Below are 21598 nucleotides of genomic sequence, written 5' to 3'. Positions count from 1 at the left end.
CTTCAAAAACACCTCCTGACCCCTCCCCAACTGGTCCGTTTTTGAAAAAGGTAACCAAATAGCCACACCCCCCTCACCTACTTGAACGTTGCTGCGAATAAGACCTTCTTTGCCCTTCACCCCTAAAAGCTCTGAAATGCGAAAAACACCATGAAACAACCATGACATACAAAGAGAAATTAAACCTACCTCCCAGACCGAGAAACAGACATTCCCCAAAACTTCCAATAAAGCTGTCAACATACTAAGAGTGATAGGACGCCTACGATCGCACCTCACACCCCCTGCCCTAGCCCAACCCGCTAAAATCCTCCTACATAATTCCCCGTCAACAGGGTCATACCCCCAAAAATACTTACCGTAAAAAGAAACACCCGATAACTTACCCGATATAGTAACTGCCGCCAGCCCACCCTCAATCTGCTGCATTACAAAATTCACTGCATCCTCTTGCCTGTAATAGAGAACGTCATTACCTCCCGAACGCCTTACCGCACCCGAATCCAAAAATTCCAACCATGCTTGCCAATAAGCCCTTCTAGTTGACGGAGCTATCGACTGTTGAACCAGCTCTAGAATCCTCAATCTCCTAGGGCCCATAACTCTGGAGGAATAGCCGTCTTCAACGCGTCTGCTCCCGGCGCCAGACCACGGAATCTCTGCCACTGAAATCGAGATAACGCATCAGCTATGTCATTCTTAACACCGGGCACATGACGAGCCTTGAACAAAATGTTGAACTTCAAACACTTCAGCAAAAATATCCTCAACAACTTAAGAACCTTTACATCCTTTGCCTTCTGACGATTAACCAAGTGTACTACTGACTGGTTATCGACATTGAAAACAACTCTTTTGTTAGCCAGAAATCTGCCCCAAACTGCCAACGCTACCACCAACGGAAAAAATTCCAAAAATGCAATGCTAAACTTTGCCTGCTTCCAACTCGCAGGCCATGCCTCCGCCGCCCAATGACCATCCCAAAAAAGACCAAACCCATGAGCACCAGACGCATCAGAAAAAATTTGAATTTGCCAAAACCAATCGTCCTCATCCACTAGCATCGTCACACCATTGAAACCCATCAAAAATTCTATCCACATCTTCAAATCCTCTTTTATACCCGCCCGCAGGCGAATATGATGATGCGGCAAAAATGCTCCCCGCATTGCGAAACCAAGCCTGCGACAAAATGCTCTGCCAACCTTGACCACTTTACAGGCAAAATTTAAATGACCCAGTAAAGATTGTGCCTGCCGCAATTCCAACTTAGGTCTTTTTATCGCATCATCTAACAAAGAAATCAACTTTTCCACCTTATCCCGAGGCAGCCTCACTTCCATTTTTTTAGAATCCAATTCGATGCCCAAAAAACTGAGACAAGTCTCTGGCCCTTCAGTTTTATCTCTCGCCAAAGGTACACCCAAATCAAACATCAAACTTTCAAAATCCCGAAGTGCTCTGCCGCAATCACCAGACCCGGCGGCTCCCACAAATAAAAAATCATCTAAATAGTGGGTCACTAAGCCAGCACCTCCGAGAAACACAAAAACCCATTCTAAAAATGAGCTAAACATTTCAAACAAACTACATGACACAGAACACCCCATGGGCAACATCCTGTCAACGTAAATGGCATCCTCAAATTGCATACCTAGCAATGAAAAATCATCAGGATGTACAGGCAACAGCCTGAACGCTGACTCCACATCAGATTTGGCCATCTCCGCGCCCCTACCACACCTACGAACCAATGCAATAGCCTCATCTATGGAAGCATAATGTACCATTGAATCTTCTCCTGCAATAAAATCATTAACCGAGGCCCCCGCGGGCCAAGACAAATGATGAATCAATCTGAACTCACCCGCCTGCTTTTTGGGGACCACCCCCAAAGGAGAAATAGTCAAATTTGCCAAAGGCCACGCTGAAAAGGGGCCCACAATCCTTCCCAAATCCACCTCCTTCTTCAATTTCGCTCTCACCACTTCAGGATGTTCCCTTGCTGACCTCAAATTATTGGCCCATCTTCTCAATCTCGGGCCCTGATAGCGCAATCTAAAGCCCTCCAAAAATCCACTTAACAAAACCTTGGCCTCTTCCTCAAGTGTATAAAATTGTAACCAGTAAGCAACAATCTCAAAATTAATAGGCGTAGGGCCCTTTTCCAGCAACATGCGGTGAAGAAAATCTACCTCTGTCGACGCCTCTAGCCTGCGGCCCATGCCAGGTCCACTGTAAACCTCCGAGACACTGGAAAACCGGGTGTTTTCCCCCACAGTTGGAGCAATCATGCCTGAACTTGCACTGCTGTCTATTACAGGTGCTACTATTATAAGACCAGCATGCCCCATTCGCCTGAAACTGCCCTCGGTGCCCAAAACCCACCCCAAATTGGGTGGGACGCCCCTGAAAGGGCTTATACAGTACCGGTAACCCACTCGCGGTATGAGTTGTAGGCGCATTCCTCGCCGACCTCAACCATTGCATCCACAATTCCTGATCAATTTCCCCCCACATCTTCGAAGGGTCCATAGCTTTCCTCGCCCTAAACTCCTCATCATACCTAAACCACCCAAAACCACCAAAATCCATCTGAGCCCTACGCACTACATCCATATACTTCATCAATGCTATGCAAGAATCCTGATGCTTCTCACAATATACGCTGGCATAAATTAAAAAGGCTGACGTTCAATTCTCAATCGTAGTAGGAACCCTAGGTCTTCTAGCTAGTTCCCATTCCTCCTCTTTTGAACCTTCTTTTGCCTGAACCTCCCGATGAAGCAACTTAAAAACGTCCACAAATTCACCCTTCCAAATCCTCTCCCTCAAATTCGGAGTGAGATGCGCCCCCAAAGGCATCGACACTCCCATATAAGGCAACCTTTTTGCCTTAACACCTCCCCCGATGCCCTCCCCACCCGTGTGCTTAGACCCCGCCTGTGCTCCCTCACCCTCCTCAGCCTTATTCGATGACCCTTCAGACCCAGCACTTACCTCCAACTTACCGACCTCCGTGACCACATTAGCTTGAATTGCAGCATCCACCTTATGACTTATTTCCTTATTACCTCTGGGACAACCCGAAACACCGCGACCAACATTCCCACCCTGTGGTAAACCGAAAACCCCCAACCCTTCCTCACCTCTTGGAAAACCGCTTGCCGACAATATATGTGACCGCTCTGGCACCTGGCCGCCCTGGACCGCGCCAGACGTTTCACTCTGACTTTGTTCAGAATGCTTGGAAGGAACTTGAACTTCCACATCTTCTTCATAGTCCAGCAGATCGTCACACCAGTCATCCCAACCATCCCCAGCGCCCTGGCTAGTAGATGGCTGCGCCTCACGAACTCTATGTGTCTCCCTCGAAGTCAGGCGGACCGCTCCGGATCGCGCCCTCCCTTCTGGCCGGTGTGCTGAAGGCGCTCGGACCTTCACCGGTGTGCTCTGGCCACCAGCCATCCGCCCAGATGGCCGATAAACCGCCTTCACCCCCTGCCCGCCCAAAACAGGAGGCGTGTCACACCCTGAGGGTCCCTCACCAAAACTCGCCTGCAGCAGTTGAAGCTGAACCATCACCCTGTCCTTTGACCCATAACCAGAATACTCGCCACATACCTTACCACTCAATACACGTCCACTAGAATCTACAACCCCCACCTGCTCACCCAACTTAAAAGCTTCATTATCTAAATGCCATGTCTGGACCTTACGCATCATAGGACTAAACCCCCTATTAAAACCTTGCCTCCCTCTACCCCCCCCTTCCCTCCCAATATTACCAAAAGCACCAAAACTATAAACCCCAACCCCTTCCTGGCACCCCAACTCCTCTTCATCTGTATCTGAAATCACTAAAACTTCGTCCTCCTCGGTCAAAACGGGCGCGGCCATCTTGCCGGCCGTTCTTAACTGCCTTTCCTCTAAAGCCCGGTCATCCGACCAATCAGAAACCAAGGGGGCGGCCATTTTGCGCGCGCCTCCCAAGGCTCTTTCCTCTAATGAGGAGCCCTCGCGTTCCCCGCCTGTTTCTACAGGCGATGGGGCCCTCTGAGACCTCCGAATCACTCGCGCATGCGCGAAAACGGCCCGCGCCCCCTTTCTACTAGTAGTGCGCACCGCACCCACGGAGGCCGCACCCCTACCCCCAGCCGCCACTCGCCGAGCCAACGACACACCCTGCCTGCGAGGAAAACGGCAAACACCTCGCCGCTTCCCCGCAACTCCTACAGCTGCCGCCTGCATCGAAGACAAAGGCTCCTCACCACTCTGAGGTGAGCGCGACAGTTTTCTCCCACCTACGCTCTTCATTTTAAATTTTTTTTTACTCAGTTTTACCGGCGACGTACACGCCGCTACCGCAGCTGACACACCATCAGCTGACAACCTTTTAGGGCGTTTTATACCCACCCACGCTTGCTCCAAAATCCCCTCTTTTAACAAATCCTCTCTACCCTCGTCATGAAGTACCTTAAGCGCCTGAACTACTCTATTCGGTTCCATGTTACCGAAACAAGATTTTTAAATACACACTAAAACTCCTCCTAAAACAGCAAAGCCCACCTCCAAATTCAAAAACTCACAGCAATAATCCCTGGCACGAAAACCAAAACGCCCACTGGGTGTGACAACGGCCAAAGAGGCCGCCCACACCCAGCCCCTGCCCTTTATACCTCCCCTGACGTCACCAACCCAGTTCCCTCCCCAAACCAATCCCTAGTCGAGTCTGTGGAACGCTCCACCACAGCCCGATAAACCCGGGGGGAGACGGGCAAGCCCTGTGCTCCCCCCAAGTCCCCATTCTAACCCAAGATCGGCTCTGTAATGGCTCAGAAGTCGTACAAACCAATACAGGTTCACTCCACAATATGATGCGGTCTGTGTGTGCCACAGGTCTGGCCACTCTCTAGTCTAAGGCATGCTGGCCGCATCAGAGAGTGAACGAGTGTCTAGGCTGGTTCTGTGTGTGGCATCCCTGAGGCCATGGTGGGGCTATAGAGTGGAGGCCAAACTGGCGACACGAATGTTCAGAAAACGGCCTGCAGTGGCAGGCATAACCCAAGACGGTGTAACAAATAACATTGTGTGGGGAGCGCCCTTCCTTCTGGCCATTACATTCGGGAGACGGGCTGGTAAAAGAAAAGAAACATGGGCACGCAGTAGAAGCAACTGCAAAGATTTGTGCCCAAAAGGGCAACAGCTTCCTCTTTGAGAGGTCGCAGCGCACACATTAGGGAACCGTGCGTACACATTACAATACCTTCAAAACATTTACAAACAGAGTACGCGTCTTCCTTCTTTAAAATACTATAACGCTCTAGTTGGGCTGTATACGGCTTTGTCCCAAGTGGGAGAGTTTACCACCCCGTCACTAAATCACTTTTCATACATTGAATGTCCTCACTTCCCTAAAGATGATGTTCTTTCCCGAGAACATGTGTATTAGTCAAATCTAATTAGTGTCATTGCTGCTGCAGAGAAACGAGAGCCCCTGCACGGTAAGGTTACCACCTATCTATTTACTACGTACCTGGACCGTCCGTAAATTCACCCTAATAATCTTCATACGTTGTTGGGCTGCCAAAGGATATAATTTGTTCGTAATTCGGGCATTTCCTGGTCACACACCAACCAATCTAAAGCCTTAACATATGGCTAACGTGTAAAATGACACTGATCACATCGTTGGGAGTTCCATAACCAATCCTAGTGCGACACACAGAATTCCGATGTGCTGACTGGCTGTGCAAACCGTCCGTGCAGTTATCCGAGCAGCCCTCCGACAGTCAGCTGCTGCCGTCTAGTTTAGAAGAAGGCGTGGTTCACCTAAAATTTATAGTCTCAAACTGGACTATGAGACACAGTACCAGTTTCGGGCAGGGGTTTCAGTAGATTAGTTACACCGCTTCCCTGTGCAGTTCTGGATTGGGTGGAAAGAATGTAGGAGACGAGGTGAGCGGGTGGGTGGTAAGCTGCGGGTCAGCGCGGGGCAGGGCCCGGATGGTGGGAGCCATCAAAGTCCTCTCAGGGTATGTTCACGACTTGACGGCAAAGGCGACCCTTTGGTTGCTTCTCACGTTTCTGCGAAGCACACCGGACGTGGCAACCATGCAGGGTACCGAAGGATACCCGTTGACGTCTTTAAGTCACCTCAACCCCTCATCATCAGTAGTAAGCGCTATGTAATAAATACAATTTAAATCGGACATTTCTACCATTTGTGACAATGGGTGTTCGTTATGTAATGTGATAGTGTGTCGATTCTTACCCTGCTGCCACACTGACTGCTCCACAGCATAACAAACGTTTGTTACACGACTGACTCCCAGGTCCAAATCGTCACGGCACCCATGCACGGGCTGCATTTTTCTTGGCACCATCACAACGCGTGTCTCGATGGTAGAGTGACCACCTGGCATTGAGGCAAATTCTGGACAGTGACTGTGAAAATTCAGGAAAAAGGGTCAAAATTCAGAACAAAAGGTTAATTTTACGGACACATTAGAGTAAGTCAGGTCAGAGTAGATTCAATAATATGAAATTAAATAAATAGCCCGTGGATACAAGTAAACGTCAAAATAGGTTTATTTTCTTTGGCTTGTGTAATACATAGCAATACTTTGCAAACATTCTCATCGAACTTGACTTATTTAAAGTTTAAAAAATAGCAAACATGCATGCTAAGCAAAATTCAGTTTTTCCTAGCTTTAGTGAAGGAAAGTCCAGGTTTTAATAAATACACAGAGGTGAGTATTATGCTTCCTTTTCTTGCTTTAATCTCAATAGCAGCCAAGACAAAAAAACATTAACATAATAACTACATATCCCATGAACCAAGAAACTAGATGTCATACATGAAGTCATAAAGAAATAACTAATAGCAAGCCCGCAACCCCAATAACTGTCTTAACTGCGAGCAACAATCCCTCTTTTCTTGCGAGAGCAGGTCAAGGGAAACGAAACAAAGGAATGATAACCAAAATAATGGAAAAAGCCATCAATAACATAAAAAAGTATTTCGCAAAGTCCAGGGCTGATGGGGAAACCGAATTCGGGTGGTCTTCATAACGACAAGAAAGCATTAACCGATGATCATGAAGAGAATCAGATGCAGAGACTTCCTGAGGAAGAATCTTGGAAATAGAACAAGCATCTTCAAGACGAAGCGAGTGGTGCAGGGGGAGCCGGCACTGAAATAGAAATGGGAGGGTTAATAAAAGCGGTGGGATAATACTCGCCTCTGTGTCTTTAATAAAATCTAGACTTTCCTTCACTAAAGCTAGGAAAATCTGAATTTTATTACAAGATCGGAGGCTCCTATTATGCTTGTTTAAAGCATGTTAATAACAGAATCGGCAACAGTAGAAATTGGTTTACAATAAAAAGTTCTAAAAGTGGAAACATTAGACCAGTCTGCCGATCTAAGAATGTCCTCCAAACGAGCCCCGGCCCAGAGGGCATTAGAAGCCATAGCACCTCTGGCAGAATGTGCCCCAAAGGAACTGGTGTCAACACCCGCAAGAGTCATAAGCCACTTAACCCAACAAGCAAGGGTAGGAGAAGAGACGGGTTTATGATGTTTGAAAAAGGAAATCAGCAACTGGGAAGAGGAGGACTTTTTAAATCTGCAGTTTTTGCAATGTAAACTTTTAAACAGTTACCAAAACAGAGTTTAGGATGTGAAGGGAAATACGGGTATTGAATCATGGAAATATTTGTTTTTGTCCTTCTATGAATTCTGATAGACACAGTAGGAGAGAACTGGACAGAAGATACATCTAAAGCTCTAACATCGGAAACACGTTTCAAAGAAACCAAGCATAGCAACATTGTTAACTTTGCTGAAAGGCATTTCAGAGAGAGAAATTCGTTATCGAGCCAAGAATTAAACAAATTTAAAACCAAATTTACATCCCATGATTGATTATATCTAGAAGCAGGAGGATTGGAAAATCTTACTTTCTCCAAGAGACGGCACACCAAAGGATGTTCACCAACAGGTTTGCCATCTATTTGAATATTTTTGGCAGAAATTATATTCACTGTTCTATATGCCTTTCCCTGGAGGCTAGAGAAGCAAAAAAATTAATGACTAAAGTCACATCGGCTGAAAAGGGATCTGAATTCCTGTCCAAGCACCAGCCACTCCAGACCAACCAGGCGGACTTGTAAGCCTTAGCCGTTCCTGGAGCCCAAGAGTGGCGGATGTATTGGCCAGCTTCTTCAGAAATTCTGGAGGTTCTCCAGGCTGACCCGAAATCTTTCATGCTACCAGAGTTAAAGTATGGTCGAGAATCATATCACGAGGACGACCCTCCGGATCGAGAAGGAGCTCGGGAAAGGTTGGAATCAGAACCGGAAAGTCGATTGACAACTCCAGAACCGAAGGGAACCAAGGCTGGGTTTGCCAAAAGGGAGTCACTAGCACCAGGGAGGCTCATTGACGACGAACCTGGGCCAAGACCCTGGCTATCATCATGAAAGGAGGAAAGGCATAATTGAGATGGAAAGACCAATCCTGGAGAAAAGCGTCTGTGGCAAGAGCTTGAGGATCCGGTCTCCAACTGTAAAACTTTGGAAGGTGAGAGTTCAATCGGGAAGCGAACAGATCTACCGTCATGGCACAGAATTTCAAAGAAAGTTTGTTGAATACTAAAGGATGAAGACGCCAATCGCTGGAATCTTTTAGATGCTGTGAACACCAATCCGCTATTGTGTTCAATTTGCCTGGTAGATATTGCGCCCTGACCGACAATTTCCGAAGAAGGCAAAACTCCCAAAAGCTTTTGGCTAGATCCGCAAGAGGTTTGAATTTCGTTCCTCCAAGATGATTGATGTACTTTACTGCGGAAATATTGTCCGTCTTTAAAAGAATAGAGCAACTTAACTTGTCCTTTGCGAAAGTCTTCAGTGCAAAGGAGCCTGCAAGCATCTCTAAACAATTGATGTGCAGTGCAGACTCCTTCCCTGACCATACGCCCCCAGTCTAGATGTTGCCACATCTTGCGCCCCAACCTGTCTGACATGCATCGGATTCTAATACTATATCTGGGGCCGAAGAGAAACTTGCTCTTCCGTTCCATGCTTCCAAATGATCGAGCCACCACTGTAACTCTGCTCGAGAGTCCTGATCCAACTGAATTATATCCGAATAACGAAGACCTTTGCCAAGATGTTGAATCTTCAACCTCTGAAGGGCTCTGTAGTGTAAAGGACCTGGAAATATGGCCTGAATGGAAGAGGCCAGGAGGCCTACAATTCTTGCCAGAGATCAAAGAGAGAGAACGGAAAGATTGAGGACTTGCCGAAGTTTGTGTTTTATACAGCTCACTTTTTGTTGGGGTAGAGACAGGGATGTTGTTTTGGAATCTATAAGAAACCCCAAAAATTCCACTTGAGTTGAGGGAACTAGAGAAGACTTTTCCATATTTATTAGAAAACCTAGGGACTGCAAAAGAAGAAGGCAAATATGTAAATGTTCTAGCAGTGTGTCCTTGTTCTGAGCCATAATGAGAAAATCGTCTAGATAGATGATCAATCTTATTCCCTGAGCTCTTAGATGAGCTACCACTGGCTTCATCACCTTTGTGAAACGCCAAGGAGCGGAAGCGAGGCCGAAAGGAAGAGCTGTGAACTGGAAGATCAAGCCTTCCCACTGAAATTGCAGGAATTTCCTGTAAAAAGGATGGACAGGATATGCAAAATAAGCGTCCTGGAGATCTAGACGAACAAACCAATCGTCTTCCATCCAAATGTCTCTGAGATGAAGAATAGTCTCCATTTTGAAATGATTGTAAACAACATAGTTGCTGAACAATTTCAGATTTATCACTGGACAAAACTTTTTGTTTTTCTTTTGAACCAGAAAAATAGTACTGAGAAAACCCGAGGGATGAAAGCGTGTTTCCTCTATTAGTTTTTTTAAAATCAAAGACAGAATCTCCAGTTTGATTAAATGTGATTGTTCCTGGGAAAACCTTAGTGGGGGAGGAGGACGAGTCTGGCAGGGAACTTGATATAGGTCTATGCAATACCCTTGAATGGTCTGAAGAACCCATGGATCCGTAGTAATTTGGTACCAATTTGAAAGAAAATGCACCGATCGACCTCCCACAGGAAGAGGGACAAAATTTTAATTTCTTAACTGAAACTTGTCCTCCTCTTTGACGGTAACCTCTGCTCCTGAACCCCCTCCCTCTTTGAGGGTAGAACTCAGGTCTGAATTCAGGGAAGTAGAACGAGGATCCTCTGAGGGAACTGCCTCCACGGGAGGTGAAGCAGCCGGTAAAGCGGCTCCTCCCTTTACCGGCCCTGCCAAAAACCCTGGAGCTGAAAATCTTCTTCACTGAGACCTGAGCCTTATCCAGATTCGCGAAGGTAGAAACTTATTTACTCAGTTCTTTTATAAACGAGTCCCCAAAAAAAAGACCATTAGCTTGCTGTCCTTCCTCCCTGGAAGCAAGGCTGCCCAACTTAGGATCCATTTTTAACAAAATACTCTTTCGTCTCTCCTGGGAAATAGCGGTGTTCGCAATGCCCAAAATGCATACTGCCCGTTGAGCCCAATTAGAAAGGATAGCTGGATCAATTTGTGAGCCTTCCAACCTCGCCTCTTCTGCCAAATCAAGAATTCTGGTCAGAGGACCAACCAGGTGTAAAAGCCTTTCCTGGCAAATGGACCACGCCCTATCGACCCCTTTTTCAGGATCTTTACGATATTTGGAGAAAAACAATACCATATTAGGGTCAATAACGGGAGTGGAAGGGATGTTATGAGCAAGGGAGGGATGGGACATTCAGAACGCAGTTTATTTCTCGTGGATTTGTCAAAAGAATGTCTTAAGTGAAGCGAAACATTCCGCCACATGTTTAGACGGGAGCCATTCTGTAGAATTTGGATGGTGTATTAAAGTGGGATCAAACATTGGTTCCCCCCAAAGCATCAAGAACAGTAAAATCATTTATATTAGAAGAAAGATCCGAATCAGAAAGATACATTTTCCACCTTTTCTCTCGAGGCCCTTGCCAGATGTCATCAAAACCCTGGGTTTCATCATCTTGCCCATCATCATACTCCAAATCATCATCTGTGTCCCTCAACAGTGAAATATTAAAAGGAGAGGGACCCTTATCCACCGTATGAAATTCCTTACGGGTGGGAAGGACCAGAAAGTTGGGGAGACTCATCAGCGCCAGACATAGCCTGTAATTTGGACAGAGTACGCTTTTTCCCTTTAATTGGCTCAGAAATGTTAACATTTTGGGCAGCCAATTTTTTAAAAGATGTTTCCAACTTTTTTTGACATCTGCAACATGGACGTTGACACAGCCTGTTGAACAGTATCTTGTATAAAATAATTTAAATCGGCGCAAAAATCATGAATATCAACATCATTAGAAACTTCAGAAGTATTCTTAGACATTTTTAAAAAGTTCAATAATTTCCACGGACAGAAAACTCACAAATTGAGAAAAGTAGGCAAAAATGAAAAATAAATTGTACACCAAAGTCCAAACCAGTAAAGAGAGGGTTAAAGTGTGTTGTGGGCAATGGGCGTAGGCACAAATCTTCCTGTGTTTGTGGCTGTCTAGAGGGAATGAACAAAGTGTAGCTGTCACCCACCCCAGAAATGTATTGGAGACAAGAGGCAGGCACATAGAACTATAAGAGCAGAGAAATGCCCACTTTCTAAAAGTGACATTTCTAAAATAGTAATGTTAAATCCAGCTTTACCAGTAAAGGGGATTTATCATTACCATTCCAATTATATGAAACATGAGATAGGTACTCCTTATCAATCAGGAATTACAGCTTAAAAATATAATGAGGTATTCCCAGTGTTACCTTACGGAAGAAATAGGCCTCACAGTAGTGAAAATGAATGTAGGTATTTTTCACTACTAGGACATGCAAAACATAAAAGTGCATACTGAGGAGTGGTATCCCCAGAATACATAACAGGCAGGGCACTTGTGGCAGCTGCCCCACCCAGGTCTCCCGACACTGTGTGACTGACACCAGTGGATGGTGTCATGGTCCAGACCAGGTCTCCCTGCTTGTGTCCCTCTGGGAACAGTCTAAGCTCTGGGGCTGGTAATAGGGCACACTGGTCCTCTGCCCACCCCCACCTCTTCTCCAACTCTTAGAAGAGACATAGGATCCCCCACCCCCCATCCACTATACTGGGACCTGTATGGAGCACTGCGTACCTCCCTCTTACTATGTTGAAGGGAACCTGAACAACCCTCCTTAGGATCCCTCCCCAATGCCTTCTCAGACTCTCCCTTGCAAGTTCCCTGGGGTCAGAGAACTTACAATCCTCCAGATGTTGGCATTGCTCTGGAAAACAGTGACTGAACTTGTGCTTTCTAGCAATCAATCTGTACAGCCTTATAAAACTGTATACGATCCTACCCCTCACCTAACCATCCAGCACCTTGCAAAAGTAACCCATGAAATCCCCCTTAGGCTGGTGAGACAGTTTCTGACTGCCCTTGAATCTCAACTTGCACTCTTCTGGGGTGAATCCATACTGCTTGACAAGGGTCTCCTTTGTGGTGAGATACCTCAACCCTTCCCCCTTTTCTAGGGCTAGCAGGGTGTTCCTCCTATCCCGAGGCACATGACTTTAAAGACCAGCTCCCCAAAGCTCCTCAGGGATCATATGTGCTTCTAGAGCTACTTCATATGTCCAAAACCACTTGTCTATGTCACCCTCCTTCTTGAAGTCAGGGACCAAGTCTCTGGGTATGTGGACTCTTCTTTCTACACTGGGCACAGTAGTTTTGTTGCCAACATTTTGCTAGACTCTATTAGCTACTTGGCCTTCAAGTCCAGCTCTTTGAGGCTCTGTTCATGTCATGAGCCAGCAAGCCCCTTTTCTCCCCCAAGGCTCTCTCAGCCTAACCTTTTCTCTCCTCTGCAGCCAGCTAGGTCAACTACAGCCTCAGGTTCCTCTCAGCCATCTGTCAATGAGCTCCTTAGGGGATAAGATTTGAAAGGAGATACTGCTTCCTGTGTAGGATCCAGCAGTGGACTCTCTCTCTGGGGGCATCACCTCTGTCTCCTGGAGGCTTTTCCATTCATTTCTCTGCTCCTCTTCTTCCTTCTCAGGGCCACTGCCCTCATGGGACCTTAATTTTGAGGTTAGGTACAACCACAAACTCCATTCTCAAGAGTACTGAAGTAGTTTTCTTCAGACTCTTCCTGTGGTGCAGATTGCATTCTGTGGACATCCTTCCAGGCTTTATGGGCTATCTGGTACTCAAACTTTGGTTCATCCTCAGGGATTTTCAGTCCTCTCTCTCTGCACAACTTCCTCAGCTCAGCTATGATGGAGCTCTCAATGGTGTTGATGTCCAGCTCTATATGTAACACCCCCTGGTAGATACACTTCTCCCTGCTCCATCCTGGGTATCTTGTTTTCCCTTCATGGGGCAGGAGGGTGTTCCCTCAGCTCAGGGTTTCCTCCTCTGTTGATGCTTCTAGCCTACTGACTTTCTCGTGGGCTGTGAGGGCTATCTGTAGGTCTATTTTAGAAGCTTTCAGGCCAACATTCAGCCCTTCTCCTTGCAGAACTTTTTCAGCTCATTCCCAGTGTACTTTGCTAGGTAGCTGAGATCCGTGGACATTCTTACAAGGTACCATAAGTGCAACAACAAAAAGAGTTCCAAGTTGATTAAGAAGATGCAGGAGTCAAATTGAGACAAATTACCAATTGAGAGAAATATGAAAATTAAAACTTGGAATGGTCTTAGGTTATGATGGTTGTATACACCAATCACTGTATGGCACTGCACAAACACAAGTCCTACCCTCACTGCTGATCACCAACGTTAGAAACCAAGTTTCTGGTTGTCAGAGAATGCACATTGTACAGGCAGGAATTACAGTCCTAGTCATTGCAAATCAAATGCACACTAAAAGATTAGCTGTGCTCACCCTTTCATAGCTTGTCACAGATCAATCAGGTTAATCTAAAAAGGCAATGTGTAAAGTATTTGTGCAATTCAAGACACAGTAACACAATTAAAACACCACAGAAAGACTCTACAGCAGGTTAGAGAAATAGACAACAGTTTTATAAATAAATCAAGACCAAAACAACAAAAATCCAATAAGTAGTGGTTATGAGTTTTTACAAAAAATTTACAAATTCTAGCACTTAGAAGCGATAAGCGCCAATGGGGGTTATCTGGTCACGCTGGACGCGGGCAAAGTCAACAGTTTAGGCCTACCGCAATGGATCATAAGCTGGGGACTAGAGCCATGCAGGCACGGTTAACATAGTCCCTTTATCCTGGTGGCAACAGCAAAATGTGGGGTGCAGATGAGCGATGCGTCGAGCAGTGCATCGATGTTGGGCCCACAGATGAGGTGATGTGTTGATTTTCTTCACGTAGTGGTGGAGATGCTTTGGTTCCGAAAATGAACAGCTGAGAAGCTATGGTTCCGAAGTGCGATTCTCTGAGTTTCTCCGCCCAGACGAGGTGATGCATTGGGTTCCCAAGCTGCTGCAATGGTCATGTGCGGTTCTGAGCATCGGGCTCTCAAGGCAAGGCATTGGTTCCAAGAGTGATGGTTCGGTTGTACTTTGCAACAGGGTCGATGCACTGGTTCTGCTCCAAGCAGATTGGAGATGCATCGATTTTCCTGGCACCTCCAGTGAACTAAGCACCGGAGCAGGGGTAGAAATCTTGATATCTCAGCGGCTCAAGCAACAGGAGGCAAGTCAAAAAGTCCAGAAGTCCAGCCCTCCCTCAGCAGGGTCAGAGAGCAGCAGGCAGCAGAACAGCGCAGCAGAAAAGCAGTCCTTCCATATCAGCAGTCCAGCAGAGTAACAGCCCTTGATGCAGGAGAGCAGTTGTTCTTCTGACAGTCCAGTTGTAAGCCTAGAAGTGTCTGATTTGGTGGGGTCGAGACCCAGTACTTATACCCAGTTGTGCCTTTGAACTGGAAGTGAGTTCAAAGAAGGGCCTTTGAAATGCACAGAGGCACTTTCTTTCCAGTCCTGGCTCTAAACTATCAGTCGGGAGTAATCAGCCCTTTGTGTGAGGACAGGCTTTGCCTGTTCAGGTGAAAGTGTCAGCCCCTCCCTCCCTTCCAGCCCAGAAAGAGCCATCAGAATGCAGATAAGTGCTCAGACACACCTACCCTTCCCGTGTTTGTGGCTGTCTAGAGGGAATGCACAAAGTGTAGCTGTCACCCAACCCAGATATGTATTGGAGACAGGCTGCAGGCACACAGAGCTGTAGGAGCAGAGAAATGCCTACTTCCTAAAAGTGGTATTTCTAAACTAAAAAACTAATGTTAAATCCAACTTTAACAGTTAAGAGGGTTTTTCATTACCATTCCACTTATATAAAAAATGAGAGAGCTACTCCCTCTCAATCAGGAACTACAGCTTAAACATGTAATAAGGAATTCCCAATGTTGACCTATGGGAGGAGTAAGCCTTGCAGTAGTGAAAAACAAATTTAGGTGTTTTTTTCACTTCTAGGATATGAAAAACTTAAAATACATACCCTATCTTTAACTTACATATCACCCTGCCCCATGGGGTACGTAGGGCCTACCTTAGGGGTGACCTATGTTTAATAAAAGGGTGGTTTTAGGCTTGGCAAAGGATTGTAAATGCTGAGTCTAAGTGGAAGTAAAACTGCACTGACAGACTCTGCAATGACAGGCTGGAGATATATTTAAAGGGCTACTTGTGTGGGTGGTGTAGGAGGCTGGACTGGCTTGTAGTGAGTACCAAGGGGTACTTGCACCTTGCACCAGGCCCAGTTATCCCTTATTAGTGTATAGGGTGTCTAGCAGCTTAGGCTGATAGATAATGGTAGCTTAGCAGAGCAGCTTAGGCTGAACTAGGAGACGTGTGAAGCTACTACAGTACCACTTAGTGTCATATGCACAATATCATAAGAAAACACAATACACAGTTATACTAAAAATAAAGGTACTTTATTTTTATGACAATATGCCAAAGTATCTTAGAGTGTACCCTCAGTGAGAGGATAGGAAATATACACAAGATATATATACACAATAGCAAAAATATGCAGTATAGTCTTAGAAAACAGTGCAAACAATGTATAGTTACAATAGGATGCAATGGGGAAACATAGGGATAGGGGCAACACAAACCATATACTCCAAAAGTGGAATGCGAACCACGAATGGACCCCAAACCTATGTGACCTTGTAGAGGGTCGCTGGGACTATTAGAAAATAGTGAGAGTTAGAAAAATAACCCTCCCCAAGATCCTGAAAAGTGAGTGCAAAGTGCACTGAAGTTCCCCTAAGGACAAAATAGTCGTGTTAGAGGAATAATGCAGGAAAGACACAAACCAGCAATGCAACAACTGTGGATTTCCAATCTAGGGTACTTGTGGAACAAGGGGACCAAGTCCAAAAGTCACAAGCAAGTCGGAGATGGGCAGATGCCCAGGAAATGCCAGCTGCGGGTGCAAAGAAGCTTCGACTGGACAGAAGAAGCTGAGGTTTCTGCAGGAACGAAAAGGGCTAGAGACTTCCCCTTTGGTGGACGGATCCCTCTCGCCTTGGAGAGTCGTGCAGAAGGGTTTTCCCGCCGGAAGGACGCCAACAAGCCTTGCTAGTCGCAAATCGTGCGTTTGGCGTTTTTGGACGCTGCCGGGGCCCAGGAGGGACCAGGAGGTCGCAAATTGGACCTGAAGAGAGAGGGGACGTCGAGCAAGACAAAGAGCCCTCACTGAAGCAGGTAGCACCCGGAGAAGTGCCAGAAACAGGCACTACGAGGATGCGTGAAACGGTGCTCGCCGAAGTTGCACAAAGGAGTCCCACGTCGCCGGAGACCAACTTAGAAAGTCGTGCAATGCAGGTTAGAGTGCCGTGGACCCAGGCTTGGCTGTGCACAAAGGATTTCCGCCGGAAGTGCACAGGGGCCGGAGTAGCTGCAAAGTCGCGGTTCCCAGCAATGCAGCCCAGCGAGGTGAGGCAAGGACTTACCTCCACCAAACTTGGGCTGAAGAGTCACTGGACTGTGGGGGTCACTTGGACAGAGTTGCTGGATTCGAGGGACCTCGCTCGTCGTGCTGAGAGGAGACCCAAGGGACCGGTAATGCAGCTTTTTGGTGCCTGCGGTTGCAGGGGGAAGATTCCGTCGACCCACGGGAGATTTCTTCGGAGCTTCTGGTGCAGAGAGGAGGCAGGCTACCCCCACAGCATGCACAAGCAGGAAAACAGTCGAGAAGGCGGCAGGATCAGCGTTACAGAGTTGCAGTAGTCGTCTTTGCTACTATGTTGCAGGTTTGCAGGCTTCCAGCGCGGTCAGCAGTCGATTCCTTATCAGAAGGTGAAGAGAGAGATGCAGAGGAACTCGGATGAGCTCTTGCATTCGTTATCTAAAGTTTCCCCAGAGACAGAGACCCTAAATAGCCAGAAAAGAGGGTTTGGCTACCTAGGAGAGAGGATAGGCTACTAACACCTGAAGGAGCCTATCAGCAGGAGTCTCTGACGTCACCTGGTGGCACTGGCCACTCAGAGCAGTCCAGTGTGCCAGCAGCACCTCTGTTTCCAAGATGGCAGAGGTCTGGAGCACACTGGAGGAGCTCTGGACACCTCCCAGGGGAGGTGCAGGTCAGGGGAGTGGTCACTCCCCTTTCCTTTGTCCAGTTTCCCGCCAGAGCAGGGGCTAAGGGGTCCCTGAACCGGTGTAGACTGGCTTATGCAGAATTGGGCACCTCTGTGCCCAACAAAGCATTTCCAGAGGCTGGGGGAGGCTACTCCTCCCCTGCCTTCACACCATTTTCCAAAGGGAGAGGGTGTCACACCCTCTCTCAGAGGAAGTTCTTTGTTCTGCCATCCTGGGCCAGGCCTGGCTGGACCCCAGGAGGGCAGCTGCCTGTCTGAGGGGTTGGCAGCAGCAGCAGCTGCAGTGAAACCCCAGGAAGGGCAGTCTGGCAGTACCAGGGTCTGTGCTACAGACCACTGGGATCATGGGATTGTGCCAACTATGCCAGGATGGCATAGAGGGGGCAATTCCATGATCATAGACATGTTACATGGCCATATTCGGAGTTACCATTGTGAAGCTACATATAGGTAGTGACCTATATGTAGTGCACGCGTGTAATGGTGTCCCCGCACTCACAAAGTTCAGGGAATTGGCTCTGAACAATGTGGGGGCACCTTGGCTAGTGCCAGGGTGCCCTCACACTAAGTAACTTTGCACCCAACCTTTACCAGGTAAAGGTTAGACATATAGGTGACTTATAAGTTACTTAAGTGCAGTGTAAAATGGCTGTGAAATAACGTGGACGTTATTTCACTCAGGCTGCAGTGGCAAGCCTGTGTAAGAATTGTCAGAGCTCCCTATGGGTGGCAAAAGAAATGCTGCAGCCCATAGGGCTCTCCTGGAACCCCAATACCCTGGGTACCTCAGTACCATATACTAGGGAATTATAAGGGTGTTCCAGTAAGCCAATGTAAATTGGTAAAAATGGTCACTAGCCTGTTAGTGACAATTTGGAAAGAAATGAGAGAGCATAACCACTGAGGTTCTGATTAGCAGAGCCTCAGTGAGACAGTTAGTCACTACACAGGTAACACATTCAGGCACACTTATGAGCACTGGGGCCCTGGGTTACCAGGGTCCCAGTGACACATACAACTAAAACAACATATATACAGTGAAAAATGGGGGTAACATGCCAGGCAAGATGGTACTTTCCTACACAACCCCCCCCCAAACGAAGGACAATAAGACTAGCCATGACCTGATGAGTCTTCATTGTCTAAGTGGAAATATCTGGAGAGTCCATCTGCATTGGAGTGGCTACTCCCAGGTCTATGTTCCACTGTATAGTCCATTCCCTGTAGGGATATGGACCACCTCAACAATTTTGGATTTTCACCTTTCATTTGTTTTAGCCAAAGTAGAGGTTTGTGGTCTGTCTGAACAATGAAGTGAGTGCCAAACAGGTATGGCCTCAACTTCTTCAGAGCCCAGACCACAGCAAAGGCCTCCCTCTCAATGGCAGACCAACGCTTTTCTCTAGGGGTCAACCTCCTACTAATAAAAGCAACAGGTTGATCCTGGCCCTCAGAATTAAGTTGTGATAGGACTGCCCCTACTCCTAATTCAGATGCATCAGTTTGGACATAGAATTCTTTAGAGTAACAAGGGCTTTTCAGGACAGGTGCAGAGCACATGGCCTGCTTCAGCTCCTCAAAAGCTTTCTGACAGTTTGCTGTCCATAATACCTTTTTAGGCATTTTCTTGGATGTGACGTCATTAAGAGGGGCTGCAATGGACCCATAGTTCTTAATGAACCTCCTGTAATACCCAGTGAGGCCTAGGAAGGCTCTCACCTGAGTCTGAGTGTTAGGGGGAACCCAATCAATAATTGTTTGGATTTTCCCCTGAAGTGGTGCAATCTGTTCCCCACCAACAAGGTGTCCCAGATAAACCACCTTACCCTGCCCTATCTGGCACTTTGAAGCCTTGATAGTGAGGCCTGCCTTTTGCAGGGCCTCCAAAACTTTCCAAAGGTGGACCAGGTGATCATCCCAGCTGGAGCTAAAGACAGCTATATCGTCCAAATATGCTGCACTGAAAGCTTCCAGCCCTTGCAGGACTGTGTTCACCAACCTCTGAAAAGTGGCAGGTGCATTTTTCAAACCAAAAGGCATTACAGTAAACTGGTAATGTCCTCCAATGGTAGAAAATGCAGTCTTAGGTTTAGCATCTTCTGACAATTTGATCTGCCAATACCCTGCAGTCAAATCAAAAGTGCTTAGATACTTGGCAGATGCCAGTGTATCTATGAGCTCATCTGCCCTGGGTATAGGGTGAGCATCAGTTTTGGTTACCAAGTTGAGACCTCTATAGTCTACACAAAACCGCATTTCCTTCTTTCCATCTTTAGAATTGGGTTTTGGTACCAGTACCACAGGAGAAGCCCATGGACTGTCAGAGTGCTCAACCACTCCTAGTTCCAACATTTTCTGAACTTCTTGCTTTATGCAGTCCCTGACATGGTCAGGCTGCCTATAGATCTTACTTTTGACAGGTAAACTGTCTCCAGTATCTATAGTGTGCTCACACCAAGAAGTGGTGCCTGGCACAGTAGAGAAGAGTTCTGAAAATTGTCCTAGGAGATTTATGCAATTGTCTTTCTGCTCAGCAGTAAGACAATCAGCCAAAACTACACCTTCCACAAGAGCATCTTGATCTGTGGAAGAGAAGAGATCAGGTAGAGGATCACTGTCTTCTTCCTGTCCCTCATCTGTTGCCATGAGCAGGGTGAGATCAGCCCTGTCATAGTAGGGTTTCAGGCGGTTGACATGGAGCACCCTAAGGGGACTCCTGGCAGTGCCTAAGTCAACCAAGTAGGTGACTTCACCCTTCTTTTCAACAATTGTGTGGGGACCACTCCATTTATCTTGGAGTGCTCTTGGGGCCACAGGCTCCAAGACCCACACTTTCTGCCCTGGTTGGTACTGAACCAAAACAGCCTTCTGATCATGCCATTGCTTCTGGAGCTCTTGGCTGGCCTGAAGGTTTTTACTGGCCTTTTTCATGTACTCAGCCATCCTTGATCTGAGGCCAAGTACATAATCCACAATATCCTGCTTAGGAGCTTTTAAAGGTTGTTCCCAACCCTCCTTTACAAGTGTGAGTGGACCCCTAACAGGGTGTCCAAAAAGAAGTTCAAAGGGGCTGAAGCCCACTCCTTTCTGGGGTACCTCCCTGTAGGCAAAAAGGAGGCATGGTAGAAGGATATCCCATCTCCTGCGGAGTTTTTCAGGGAGACCCATAATCATGCCTTTGAGAGTTTTATTAAATCTCTCCACCAGTCCATTTGTTTGTGGATGATAGGGTGTTGTGAACTTGTACGTTACACCACACTCCTTCCACATGGCCTTTAAGTATGCAGACATGAAATTGCTTCCTCTGTCTGATACTACTTCCTTTGGGAAGCCCACCCTGGAAAATATTCCCAGGAGGGCCTTTGCCACTGCAGGAGCTGTAGTGGTCCTTAAAGGAATTGCTTCAGGATATCTTGTGGCATGGTCCACTACCACCAAGATAAACCTATTGCCTGAAGCAGTAGGAGGGTCAAGGGGGCCAACTATGTCAACCCCTACCCTTTCAAAGGGAACCCCAACCACAGGCAGTGTAATAAGGGGTGCCTTTGGGGTGCCACCTGTCTTGCCACTGGCTTGACAGGTTTCACAGGGCTTACAAAATTCCTTTGTGTCCTCAGACATCCTAGGCCAATGAAACAGGGGAACAAGCCTGTCCCAAGTTTTCATTTGTCCTAGGTGCCCAGCTAAGGGAATGTCATGTGCCAGTGTTAGGAGGAACTTTCTGTACTCCTGAGGAATCACTAATCTCCTGGCAGCTCCAGGTTTAGGATCCCTATGCTCAGTGTACAAGAGGTTGTCCTCCCAGTAAACTCTGTGAGAGTCACTGACATCCCCATTAGTCTGTTTGACAGCTTGCTGTCTGAGACCCTCTAATGTGGGACAGGTTTGCTGTGCCACACTCAGCTCCTCTCTGGCAGGCCCCCCTTCACCCAAAAGCTCAGCAGTGTCTGCTTCCAG

At 47.0% G+C, this 21598-nt stretch overlaps 1 protein-coding gene across 2 annotated transcripts in view; it reads right to left on the bottom strand.

The window, feature by feature from the left end:
• Window positions 1–21598, bottom strand: part of ZDHHC24 (zinc finger DHHC-type containing 24) — a 183819-nt gene that overhangs the window by 137614 nt on the left and 24607 nt on the right. The window contains exon 2 of one of the 2 annotated variants that reach the window (XM_069207842.1): window positions 6275–6447. The gene's annotated coding sequence lies outside the window, so the exon portion shown is untranslated. Of the gene's footprint in view, window positions 1–5536; window positions 5674–6274; window positions 6448–21598 lie in introns of those variants that run through there. The other variant, XM_069207840.1, reaches the window with a different exon arrangement.

Source organism: Pleurodeles waltl, chromosome 9 (genome assembly GCF_031143425.1).
Source record: "Pleurodeles waltl isolate 20211129_DDA chromosome 9, aPleWal1.hap1.20221129, whole genome shotgun sequence".
NCBI lineage: Eukaryota > Metazoa > Chordata > Amphibia > Caudata > Salamandridae > Pleurodeles > Pleurodeles waltl.
Note: the sequence above shows the minus strand (reverse complement) of the source record. Positions and strands in the feature narration are given on the sequence as shown.